Source organism: Podarcis melisellensis (assembly GCF_964234715.1).
Source record: "Podarcis melisellensis genome assembly, chromosome: 1".
NCBI lineage: Eukaryota > Metazoa > Chordata > Lepidosauria > Squamata > Lacertidae > Podarcis > Podarcis melisellensis.
This window is the reverse complement of record NC_138528.1, coordinates 76,617,211-76,630,540: the sequence shown is the minus strand read 5'-3', so window position 1 is coordinate 76,630,540 and position 13,330 is coordinate 76,617,211. Positions and strand designations below refer to the sequence as shown.

At 44.1% G+C, this 13,330-nt stretch overlaps 2 protein-coding genes across 10 annotated transcripts in view; one reads left to right on the top strand and one right to left on the bottom strand.

Annotated features, from left to right (window-relative positions):
* RASSF7 (Ras association domain family member 7) overlaps positions 1-13,330 on the top strand; it is a 90,768-nt gene that overhangs the window by 18,963 nt on the left and 58,475 nt on the right. For 6 of the 9 annotated variants that reach the window (XM_081919626.1, XM_081919634.1, XM_081919625.1 and 3 more), the window contains one exon: positions 9,239-9,302. The exons of 1 other annotated variant lie outside the window; for it this stretch is intronic. The gene's annotated coding sequence lies outside the window, so the exon portion shown is untranslated. Of the gene's footprint in view, positions 1-9,238; positions 9,467-10,247; positions 10,368-13,330 lie in introns of those variants that run through there. 2 more of the 9 variants (XM_081919631.1, XM_081919632.1) reach the window with 2 other exon arrangements.
* Positions 1-13,330, bottom strand: part of LMNTD2 (lamin tail domain containing 2) — an 81,823-nt gene that overhangs the window by 59,108 nt on the left and 9,385 nt on the right. Inside the window, exon 2 of the mRNA XM_081919414.1 lies at positions 3,916-4,015. The gene's annotated coding sequence lies outside the window, so the exon portion shown is untranslated. The remainder of the gene's footprint in view (positions 1-3,915; positions 4,016-13,330) is intronic.

Below are 13,330 nucleotides of genomic sequence, written 5' to 3'. Positions count from 1 at the left end.
TGCTGGACCACCTCTTCCTCTCTTTCCTTTTCCGCAGGGTCTTTCTGCCCCCCTGGGTTCCCCCTCGCCGGGACTCGCCCGAGGCTGAATCCTCTGACGCTTCCGCCCCCCTCCTTCTCGCTTTGGGGCCTGGCTCCTCCCCAGGGCTCTCCTCACTTCCGCGCGCCTCTACATTTGAACTTGGCGCGCGTACGTTGCTTCTGACCTTTCTCTCGACCACTACACTGCTCCCGGTGCTACTCTCCACCCCTTCCGGCTGAGCGTCCTGCTCCGATCTCCTCCCCCTGTCTCCTTCTCGCTCTGCTCCCTCTGACACCCTGGTAACTCCATCCCCTTCACTCCGTTCCGGCTGAGAAGCCGGCTCCTGTGTCCAACTCCTACTGGGGCTTCTCCCTTCGCTCCCCTGCTCCTCACTGTTTCCCCCTTGGCCTCCCTTTGGTCTGACCAGGGGGGCTCCCTTCTGGGAGTCCTCTGACTCACTGGACAGACTCATGGACGACCTTTGGTCATCGTCATCCTCCTCCTCATCTCTCTGGGATTCTTCCCCCTCGCTCTCTGTCTCCTCCCCCATCTGCTCTTCTCTCCCTGAAACCCTGACAGTACTGAAAAAAATACAATGCATGTAGCATCTCTCAGAGTAGCAACAGCACATTGCTCCTTTTGGAAGTGTGTGAGAATAATTCAACCATTGCAGTTTCATCACAAGAGTTCAGGTCTGATGATCCCTCTAGAGCCCTTCTTCTCTTCCATTAATGAGGAAGTACATCTTCTGTGCCAGAAACATTTTCAGGGTGCCTACACTTTCATTAAGGATGAGGGTGGCGCTGTGGTGTAAATCACCGAGCCTTGGGCTTGCTGATCAGAAGGTCGGCGGTTTGAATCCCCACGACGGAGTGAGGTCCCATTGCTCTGTCGCAGCTCCTGCCATCCTAGCAGTTCGAAAGCACATCAAAGTGCAAGTAGATAAATAGGTACTGCTCCAGCAGGAAGGTAAACAGCATTTCCGTGCACTGCACTGGTTCGCCAGAAGCGGCTTAGTCATGCTGGCCACATGACCCGGAAAAACTGTCTGCGGACAAACGTCGGCTCCCTCGGCCAGTAAAGCGAGATCAGAGCCACTACCCCAGAGTCGTTCACAATTGGACTTAACTGTCAGGAGTCCTTTACCTTTATCTTTTTACACTTTCATGGGCATAGCTAGGATTTATTTTAGGGGGGCAAGCTTTGTTTTATGGGGGCAGAACCAAGTTATTTGCAATGCAATTAGTCAGTTAGTCGAGTATTTTAATTTATTTACTTGATTTGGCTATGCCAATGGTACCAAGGTATTTGGAAGTAGCAGTAGTAGCAGTAGTAGTGGAGGAGGAGGAGGAGGAGGAGGAGGAAGAGGAAGAGGAGGAAGAAGAAGAAGAAGAAGAAGAAGAAGAAGAAGAAGAAGAAGAAGAAGAAGAAGAAGAAGAATTGTTGAAAGGAGCAGCAAATCAGTCTTTTTGCAACTTACTGAGTCCTCTTACTGAAGTACTTGGAAGCAATACCTTGTCTCTGTATCAAGGCATCACCTGGTGCCTTCTCCTTCACTTTATCTGACCTTATGAATGTTACTTACAAGTAGGCAGATTCTGCACTGGACAAAGTTTTTGTCAAAACCAGATTTTTATTCTAATTAATTCTACACCAACTCCCGTATTTGATCCAAAGCTCAGCAAGATTCTGGAATTACTGTTCCAGGACCTGTAAAGGACTGCTAAGCATCAGTGAAGATGCACAGAGACTTCTGGCAACTGGTCAATGATGACATTACCAACATTGACATGCAGTGCTCTGGTGGGCTCTGCACACATGCAGTGAGAGTGAAGATCAGCCTAGGCCATGCAAAGCCTTCCTGAATGTGTGTGGTGCACAGCTCTGCAATCTCACCTCAGTCCTGTACTTCAGGCCTCTTTGCCAACACAACATTGCCACATCAGTAAAGAAGCTTCCTTGTACATATGCAGCACTTAGCATGACATGGATGTCTTTTGATAGAACAGTACTGGATTCTAGTAAGTGCCAGTTTGTTTGTTTTGCCACTACATCATGAATAGAACTGTTGTTTCACTGCCAGATTCTATCTGGAACAGAATTTGACAGCAACTCGACTGGCATGTTTGTCATCACTTTCTCTCATCTCTAGAGCTTGTTTGTTTTGAACATTTTTTATAATTCTTCATAATAATATCAGATTACAGGGCGTTGTACAACATACAACATAAAAGACAAAAGACAAGAAAACAGCAAATAATTCTTCACAACTTCAAAACAAAGTACAACATGTGCAAGATTGGTATGTGATCAGGCACTTCAGATATTTGGGTCCCAAGCCATTTAGGGCTTTAAAAGTAAGGAGGAGGAGTTGAGGAACAGAAGACTGAAAAAATAATTTTTATCACTCTCTATTGAAGATCTTCTCTTTAATCCTGTTTCACAGCTCCCAGAACATATACTGGTGCCCCTTGGTCCTGTCCCTGACATTGCTTCTGTCTTAGCAGAAATATTGTCCTTCTAGATTTTAGAAGGTTTTATTTATTGCTTGTAGCTGAGGTTTCATCCTTAATATGGATCTACAGTTTACAGAATTAGCCACTAGAGTGAATTCTAAAACTTAAGAAGTTTTGATGAATTCTAAATTCTAAATATTTAGTTAGTTAAAACATTATAACATAGTAGGTATATTATCTCCTGTAGTTGCACATAAATTAGCCGTTTTTCTTCCAAGAATTCATAGCCACCAGTCATCAGGAATTGTTTTATTTTAAAGAAAAAAACAAAGTAGGCCTAGCATATTCACCCTTGGATAATTTCTGCATATGCACCCGCCCCCCCCCCCAATGCCAGGTGGCCAGGTGGGTAAGTCATAAATTAAAATTTCCCAGTGTTTCGTGTCCTCAATTCAACGACAATAAATAAAGCAACATAAGAGTGCCTCTTATTAAACAATATTATAGTGCGCTGACTGTTGCTTATTGCAGAACTCAAAAGCTTCATAGACAGAGTTGCAGAGAAGATTTATGTGTCCCAGCTTACTCCCCCAATTATGAAACTGAACAGGTTTGTTTCTAACCCAGCTCTTGCCTGCTCTGTTGGTGACCCTGCTGTCCTCCTTGGCTCTGCATGCAGAAACATCTGGATTCTGTCAGTAGGCACTTCAGAGAGACATTGCTCGGCTAGGTATATCAATACAGCTCAAACTGAAGATGTGCAGTCTTGTGTTTAAACCAGACTAAATCAACTGTCAGTCAGACACATTTCCCAATGACGCTGATGGACATCCCTTTTTCACATCCCATCTGTGATCAATCTGATTATGGAAAAGTTATTTTACACCCTTAATGTGGATCTCTTCTCCTTGCTGGGTAGTGCTGCGCATGATTTTTTTGTGAACCAGTCAGTCATGCAATTTAATGTGCACAAATGGCTAATATGTGTCCTGCCAGAAGTTGCCGGGACTCTTACTACCATAATCCGTGACTCTTGGCTATGCTTTAACAACAGCTGGAAAGTCTCCTTCCAGAGTTCCCTTCCAAAGGGCTTGTATACTCAGAAGAACAAAGTAATAGGCCTTACTCCCAGGTAAGCATGTAGGGTTCCACCCTAAATTACTACAGGCCAGAAAGTGGATGTAAGAAGCTGTTGGGGTAGAAGGCATATCTCTCAAACGACAAGAAAATGTCATTAACAGAGGGTTAGAAATCAGATATGACTGAAATAACTACTATGTATCATCTGCTTGCTTATTATTAACAATCAGTAGCCAGCTTTGCAATGTAAGAATAACAACCCTTTGGCTTCTCCTCAAAATATCTTCACATTGTTCTCTGTCCGCACCCCAACAAGTGAGATCAGTATCATACTCATTTTATAGATAAGTAGACTGACCTCAGTCAAATAATGATCTCACTTAGTACAGTCTCCTGCATTTTTAATGGGAGATCTCCTTCCAGCATACCTGCTTCATCTCGGAATGCTTGCACTCCATCTGAAAATAAAATTGGTGCAATTTTAAAAGAAGTTGCTGGAAATTAGAATTCATTGTTATATTTAAAATTCAAAACCATACATAGTTAATAACTGAGACCTTAGTTCTTCTCTTATAATGTAAGAGGCTCAAATATCATCTAAGACATTAGGTCAACTCTGCTGTTTAGGATTTTGGTGTCAGTTTTCTGACAATAAAACTATCATTATAGGGTTGCCTCGCAGGGTTGCCATATTTTGAAGAGCAAAAAAGAGGACACATTTGCCGGTGCCTGGGGCAGGGGGGAGGGGAGGGGGTGCAGGAGCAGGTACATTCTGCAGTGTCCCTTCAAAATATACAAAAACAAGGACTTGGTCCTTTCCTGCACCATGCAAAACTCACACAGTATGTATATGTTTTGCACTTGGTTGTCTAGTACTGTGTATCCAACATATAAGGTAGCCCGCTCCCGTACCTCCAGACATTTTGGCAAATTCAAAAAGTTCACTGGAACAGAAATGTTATCCCTGAAAAAGAGGACATGTCCTGGAAAAAGAGGACATATGGCAACCTTGGTAATACCTGGCTCAGGTCTTGGACGGTATATAAGAGAGTATCTCAATAGGAGCTAGTGGTAGAACATGACTGCTTGGTACAGGGCCACTCTGGGATATTCTGAATGGGGGGGGGGGAGGTGAAGAGGGCAGTAGCATACCTCTCTGCCCATCCCCTACCCCTAAGGGATGATGTAATCTAGGTTAGGTGTCTTTGAAAGGCATAGGAAGGAGTTATGCCAGAGTTTGGAGTCAGGGAGTATGGCAGGAAGGCAGGGATGGGGAAGATGGGTTTTAGGGGCTCATCTGGAGAGCAAAGATGGCAAGTGAATTGCTCCAATTCTCTCCCTGGAAAAACCCTGATGTTGGGAAAGATGGAGGGCACAAGGAGAAGGGGACAACAGAGGACGAAATGGTTGGATAGTGTTCTCGAAGCTACCAGCATGAATTTGACAAAACTGCAGGAGGCAGTGGAAGACAGGAGTGCCTGGCGTGCTCTGGTCCATGGGGTCACGGAGAGTTGGACATGACTAAATGCCTAAACAACAACAAAACTCAGTGCTAGCTCACATGCAGGTAAGGGAGTTGATCTGTGTATATAACTAAATGATCCAATGGACTAAACTGCAGCCCATGCTGCCATTTACCAGAACAGAGGAAACTTGTGCCTCTGTTTTAAAGTAAATGTGAATTGGCATTTTAGCTTTGGTGGTAATTAGTGTTGGGGTTGTACATGAAGGAGCCAATAAATATATTGCTGAGAGGGCCAGCGATGTAATGGCAAGGAGGGAGGCCACTCCTTGGCCACAGGCCTGTCCTGGCTGCTGCCATCAATAGGAAAATGTAGTTCATTTTAAAAATAAGTTGGCAAGAATACAATTGCTTATGAGCAGGTTGCTTCTTCCCATCTTGTGCTTGAAACAAGTATGAACTGAATGACTAGAAGGTATGCTAAGGCTGCTAACTATAGGTCAATCATCGTAGATTTAAAAGTAAAAAGGTCTAGATTCTATTCTTTCCCCTGTCCCAAATGTCTGGTTGACTTTAGGCAACTAATTCCCCCACCTCCCCTCCCACAGAAATAATAATAACCTTGTCCTTTCATGCAGCAATTTGAAAGAATGAATCAAACATAAACACAGGGTGTAGGCCATCATTTCAGAGACTATTAACTAGGTCTGTAAAACATGACATCACTGTAGCACCCAAAGCACAGACTAAAGCTAAAAGGGGCAGGAGGAGAGGAACAGTACAGTTACATTTAGAGCAGGGTGTTCTGAAGCCATCTTTTCTTATTTTATTATTTTCCTCAGTTCATCAGATATTGGTGTTTTTTATCCTATGTGGACAGGCTGCTTGGACGAATGAAGCCAACCACCTGTCTCCTGGATCCTTGCCCATCCTGGCTTATAAAAGCTAGCCGGGAAGGACTGGGCGATGGGCTTCGTGGGGTGGTGAATGCTTCCCTCTGTGAGGGAGCCTTCCCAGACCCGCTGAAAGAGGCGGTTATTAAACCGCTTCTTAAAAAACCATCTTTAGATGCGGCCACGATGGCCAACTATCGCCCAGTCTCAAATCTTCCATTCTTGGGCAAGGTGATTGAGCGAGTGGTTGCTGAACAACTCCAGGCACGCCTGGAAGAAGCGGACCATTTGGATCCCTTCCAGTCGGGATTCAGGCCTCATCATGGGACTGAAACTGCCTTGGTCGCACTGGTTGATGATCTCCAGCAGGCTAGGGACAAAGGTGAGAGCTGTTTCCTAGTTCTGCTGGATCTCTCAGCGGCGTTTGATACCATCGACCATAACATCCTTCTGGACCGTCTTGAGGGGCTGGGAGCTGGGGGCACTGTCATACAGTGGTTCCGCTCCTTCCTCCTGGGCCGTGTTCAGAAAGTGGTGGTGGGGGATGAGTGTTCAGACCCCTGGGCTCTCACTTGTGCGGTGCCTCAGGGTTCTGTCCTCTCCCCCATGCTTTTCAACATTTACATGCAGCCACTGGGAGAGATCATCAGGAGGTTTGGGCTGGGTGTTCATCAGTATGCAGATGATACCCAGCTCTACCTCTCTTTTAAATCAGAACCAGTGAAGGCGTTGAAGGTCCTGTGTGAATGTCTGGAGGCGGTTGGAGGATGGATGGCGGCTAACAGATTGAGGTTGGATCCTGACAAGACAGAAGTACTGTTTTTGGGGGACAGGAGGCGGGCAGGTGTGGAGGATTCCTTGGTCCTGAATGGGGTAACTGTGCCCCTGAAGGACCAGATGCGCAGCCTGGGAGTCATTTTGGACTCACAGCTGTCCATGGAGGCACAGGTCAAATCTGTGTCCAGGGCAGCTGTTTACCAGCTCCATCTGGTACGTAGGCTGAGACCCTATCTGCCTGCGGACTGTCTCACCAGAGTGGTGCATGCTCTGGTTATCTCCCACTTGGACTACTGCAATGTGCTCTAAGTGGGGCTACCTTTGAAGGTGACCCGGAAACTACAACTAATCCAGAATGCGGCAGCTAGACTGGTGATTGGGGGCGGCCGCCGAGACCATATAACACCGGTCTTGAAAGACCTACATTGGCTCCCAGTACGTTTCCGAGCACAATTCAAAGTGTTGGTGCTGACCTTTAAAGCCCTAAACGGCCTCGGTCCAGTATACCTGAAGGAGCGTCTCCACCCCCATCGTTCTGCCCGGACGCTGAGGTCCAGCGCTGAGGGCCTTCTAGCAGTTCCCTCATTGCGAGAAACAAAGCTACAGGGAACCAGGCAGAGGGCCTTCTCGGTAGTGGCGTCCGCCCTGTGGAACGTCCTCCCACGAGATGTCAAAGTGATAAACAACTACCTGACATTCAGAAGACATCTTAAGGCAGCCCTGTTCAGGGAAGTTTTTAACGTGTGATATTTTAGTGTATTTTTGGTTTCTATGGAAGCTGCCCAGAGTGGCTGGGGAGGCCCAGCCAGATGGGCGGGGTATAAATAATAAATTCTTATTCTTATTCTTCTTATTATTAGTACTACTGTTCCTGGAATTAATTTTATTTCTTTGGAACTTGGTTGTTTGCTGTTGTTTTAATGTTGCAAAAAGTATTGATGCTTCTCATAAGTGTATTTTTAAATTACTGGAACCATTTGGTTGTTTACATAAACATTCACAATACACAGTTTCATAACTATTACATTCAGTGTCAAGAAAAACAAATAGGACCAGCAAATCAAGAAATACTGAAGAGAGAATCCCAAAAGCAGTTTGTAAAAGTCTAGCCATTGCATGGCATCTAAAAATCAGGAGAGAGAAGGTAAACCTTCCTTAGGTGGGTATGTCCCAGGTAAACTTCCTGACAGAGGAGGAACCTGGAGCAGGGCATGTGAGGGATGTCATTAAATGGTAAATGCCATTCCTTAGTCATCTTCCAGATTGGTTCTCTCTAATATTTAAAATATTTTTATACTGTACTTCAATCACACTCCCAGGGCAGTTTACATAAAGACTTTTTAAAAAATGTAAACAAACAAAAATAAGCTAAAAGCTGCAACATTAGAGAAGCAGCATAAAACAACTAGTAGGATTAAAACTTCATCTAAAACATCCTGGAAAATAAAAAAGATCTGTGCCTGACACCAAAATAAAGTAGGGCACCAGCAAACCTCTCTGGGGTCAGTGTTCAACAATGCTCTATGTACTTCTAAATGCAGGTGCCCAATTGTTGTTAGGCAGAGGCAGCATAAAATATTGTGCCAGTTTTGAAACTACTTTATTGGCTACTAGATCTGAATTTCACCCCCCCCCCCCAAACTTTACAATCAGTCAGGTATGATTTCTTTATTTCAGTATTAGATTGCCATCAACTAAGATCAGAGCTATTTTGTGGTGGCCCTGGATTTAGATAATGCCTTCCCTGGGTAGGTAGGTCATTTTACATCCTCCTTCTGTTTTCAGAGACAGGTAAAAAAAACTTTGTGTGTTCTTTCATGCTTTAAGGGAGCTAAGATCTTAGATTGCTGACTTTTTAAGATTCCGTTTTAGTTTCTACAACTCTTTCAATAATGTGCTTTATTATATTAAAACGTTATATGCAAACCATTTTGAAAACACTTTTGATGATAGACGGTATTTAGAAACTCAGGAACAAATTCAAAATTGTGTGGTGTTGAATTTTCCATATCATTGTGCCCAATGGAACCACCCCTTCCACCCCCCCTGTTTTGTTATGGAGGATTCCACCCTCATCCAATTTTTGAAGCACAAGGGCACATAGGAAGGTGAGGATAGAAAAGCACTGTTGCATAAGCGGAAGTCTCTGTGCACTGCTTTCACTGATGGGCCTCATTAGATGAATCCTGTTGTAAATAATTACAACCTGCTTAAAAAGGTGGAGTCTGGGAATTCTGTTGCCAAGATTAAGCACATACTGCATGTTTGAAACTAACTTTGGTATTTGGTAACAAAGAATACCTTTTTGTTATGCCAGTGGTGCCATGGACCCCCTGGGTGGGCTACACGTACCACCAGTTGGGAACCACTGTTCCCAATACAGCATGGCAGGTGGCTTTCCAGCTGTTGCAACCGACTCATAGGCTCATGGCTGAGAAGGATAAAACAGACATCCACACTAGAAGAGCTAAGACAAGTATCCTCCAGTAGTTTTCCAAGAGTTACAACAACCCAGAAAGCTAAGTCAGTATTATTATTCTTAATTGCAGGTGGAGTTGGACTGAATATGAGAAAGAGGCTTGACTAAATCTACTTAATGAGCTCATAGCAAAGGTGAGATAGGCCTTCAAGATTTCCTGGTTCACTGCTGTGTACTTGCCCATTAATGCTACAGAAGCTTTAAGGACTGGAATACTACTAACTAGCACAAGACATGGGCAGCAAATAACGTTGGATGCATGGACGTAGCCAGGGGGGCAGCTGCCCCCCTAGATCAAGTAAAACAACAGAAATACTTAACTGACCAATCACATCAGTTCTGGCCCCCCTAACAAAAGTCCTGGTCCCCCCTAACAAAAATCCTGGCTACGCCCATGGTTGGATGGTATAATACTCTCTCTTTACCTATGGGTTCCAGGGATAGAGTACTTTGGTTTTTCCTATCTCAGGTCAGCACTCAGTAGAGACAGAAAGATTTATAAGCAGTTGTTGTTGTTGTTGTTGTTGTTGTTGTTATTTAGGCCCAGCCCATGGGACTAAACCACACTAGGCAAGTATGAGAGGCCTGTTCTATTAAAAGCCCCTTAAGAAGGATTCAGTATACTGTACCACAACAGACGGGTGGCACTGTGGTCTAAACCACAGAGCCTAGGACTTGCCTAGGACTTGCTCGGTCCCTGCTCCTGCCAACCTAGCAGTTCGAAAGCATGCCAAAGTGCAAGTAGATAAATAGGTACCGCTCCGGCGGGAAGGTAAACACCATTTCCATGCGCTGCTCTGGTTCGCCAGAAGCGGCTTAGTCATGCTGGCCACATGACCCAGAAGCTGTACGCCGGCTCCCTCGGCCAATAAAGCGAGATGAGCGCTGAAACCCCAGAGTCGGTCATGACTGGACCTAATGGTCAGGGATCCCTTTACCTTTTTACCTTTACCACAACACAGCATGCTTTTGTAAAATGTTTTGTGGCGCAGTACAGCTTCAAAACAGGCAGCATTTCTCATGGCTCACTTCTGGGATACACACCCAGGATCTGAATTATCAACTCTATCCTTATGCAAGACTTGGTACTAGAACTTGAGAGCAGAGAAGCATTTTGAGAATCAGGGAAGGTATCTAAGCAAGTGCCAAGACAGGCTTGTGCTGTGCTGAAGTGGCTTCTTCATGTTTGGAGAAGAGAGGTCAGTGCTAGATAAACAGTAACGCTGTTCCAGTAGCCCTAGTCCTCCCATAACACTGCCACTAGGGAGGGAAGAAAAACTCTGAACAGCTGCAGCTTTATGCTTTTGAACCTAGCTGTACAAGAGAGGGTCAGTGGGTCACTGTTGTCAGTGCCCCTGGGAAGGAGGAAACTTCTCCTGGAGAGTCTTTTAAAAACGTTAACTAAATTAGTGTGACTGCATTGCTAACTGCTTAAAAGATCCAGATGGCTAAGGTCATCAGCTTCCTTGCAGGCAGACACACTGAAGCTGTTTGCATTCCCATACTCAGTAACATAATGAATCCTGCTATGGCCCAGGAAGGGGGGTGGCGGGAATGCATGCTGGTTGGTACCTGTGAAAAACCAACACTGGTGGGCCCTGTGGGGGGGGGGTGGATTGTTACCAGCTCTGTTGCTTCAGCTTTGTTTTTCTTCACAAACTGGTTTTATAGCACAGGCTACAATCCTAAACACATCTAAGTGAAAACAAGCTTCACTGAAAGTGGTGACCTTATTGCATTTAACATCTAAGGATGCAATCCTAACCCCACTTGCCAGGGAGTAGGCCTCACTGAATTAACTAGGACTGACTTTTGTGTAGACATGGTTAGAAATGCGCTGTAAAGCATTCCTTTTACACTGCAATTCTATGTATGCTTCCACTTAAAGTCTCACATGACCATCCTATACATCTATACTTAGAAGCAAGGCCTGTTGATTTCAATAGTGCTTATTCACAGGTTTGTGGATATAGGATTGCAGCCCTAGGCCCTCTTTCAACATGGCAGTTTGCCTCCAAAGAGTAACCTTTGAAAAGGTTCCCATTCACTCAATTTGTTAAAGCATAACTTTTTTTAAGAAATCCCAGTATATAAGTAGGACAAACCAACAGAAGTCTAGGGGTCATTATGATTCCCTTGCAATACATATTTGTTTAGGCATGCATGGGATCGCTCCACAAAAGAAATGTGTGACCTGAAAATGGTATTCTATGTAACTTCATCGGCTCTTGGATCAAACCTCAGGGTTTTCTTACAGTAGAGACTACCATGAAATAGTCCTTGTGTTTTCAACGTGAGCATGTAAAACAAAAAAAAGTTATCCATGCAACGCCATCCATTTTCATGGTGCTCTACAGAGCTTTAGCAATGAAAGCATCTCTGCAGTTGGGATGGTGTTAAAGAAAATACCTGTGAGATTTTTCTTACCTGGCTGCCTTTTGCTTCCCATATTTCATAAAATGGAATCATAGCATTGGAAGGGACCCCGGGGGTCATCTAGTTTGCTGCACGGTGAGTGCAAGTTGCAATGTGCATTGTAACACACAGGGTCAACATTATCACTTCTGACAACAGGCTGCAGCAGCCATGGGACTTTTGCCAGTAGAAGAATGTCAGTGTCAACATGCTGCACAGCTTTCGACAATCACCCATTGATACGAGCCTTGTCCAGAAAGAGAAACTTCCTTGTGAGAATATCTTCTGTGTGTGGTCAGCCAGGAGTCCACCATACAATGTAACTTATCTGCTTTCCCCCCCTTCTTTCTTTTTTCTGCTGCTGCTGGGGTCTGGGTGAGGGAAAAACTGCAGTCAGTTGCCCACAGTTTCTCAAAGCTTAAACAAATCATGCAGTAAATTCCCAAGTTCAAGACATATGTTTAGGGACATTTTAAATAAATACATACACAAAACTTTCCATTTATAACTTTGCAGTAAGATAATGTTGGCATTTAATTGTCCAGATGAATAAACTTATACATAGTGCATTACTTTTCAAGAAGAGAAAAACCCTTAAAAAACCCAGAAAGGGGAGTGAAATAGGATAAATTCCAGTTAAGATATGAATTGGCAGGAATACTAAAAGCAATTTTAAAATAGAAAATGTTCCGATGTATGCAAAATAATTTGAAATCCATACTTAAAATCCTATTCTTTACCCCTTAGTCCTTCAATGAGTGGGTAAATATGAACAAAAGGACCCATTTACTGATAACATTGTGCAACTGCAGGTGATGAGCACCTGGGGCTTGTCTGTGTGTGTGTTTACAAGTGCTGATCAAACACTTCTCTGCTAAGATCAATGAGAGCTGCAGTTTCTTCCTGTCTCTGAAAAGTATCTGTGGTGCTCCAGTTACACTTAAGTAGCAGTAAGAAGGAGCCTACCTTTCCTTAGAAGATTTGTTTACTCAATTATCAGGCCAAAGGGATGAGAAAGAAGGGTGTGGGGCTGAGGTGGTCCATCACCAGGTCACCAGGGTCATGGAATAAACCAGAAGGCATAGCTAGGGAGCAACAAAGTTAAAAATTCAGAAGAAGCTTTGTGGCTGTAGATGTCAGATCAAGTAACCACTTGGAGGGTTGTTTAGGCAAACTTACTTTCACAAGGCAGCAAAACTTAATTTAAACCAGGACTCAATTATGTATTGAATCCCAGGTACCAGCATTTAAATGTTTAGGTAATACTTTGGAGGACAGGCACTTTGTGTGCAAGATAATTAAATTAGCTGTAGATCAGCTGAATAACAGAGCCACCAATGCATATTTTGTGTACTCAATAAGCATTATAAACAAATATAATTCTTAACAACTGGGAAGTGAAGTTCATTGTACGACAGAATCAACCACCAATTTCACCACCTGGCCATCAGCCATTCACATACTTAATATATGTTTCTCCTTTGCATTTAATCTGCATGAAATTAACTCCAGAGAATCTTTGGGTTAGGCTGATCCTTGGAAGACAGAAGCAGACAGAGTTCTGTGGCAACTTTCAGTGTGGCCTTCAGTACTTCAACAAATCAGAAATGAGACCTGCCCAGCTAGTTGGGTAAGTGGAGGAAGCTGCTATGGATTGGGTCTGTTCTGGACTCCTCTGCCTTAGCATTATGTATGAACCTGTACTAAACAGCTGCACTTCAGAGATCCACGATCTTTAACCTGGATT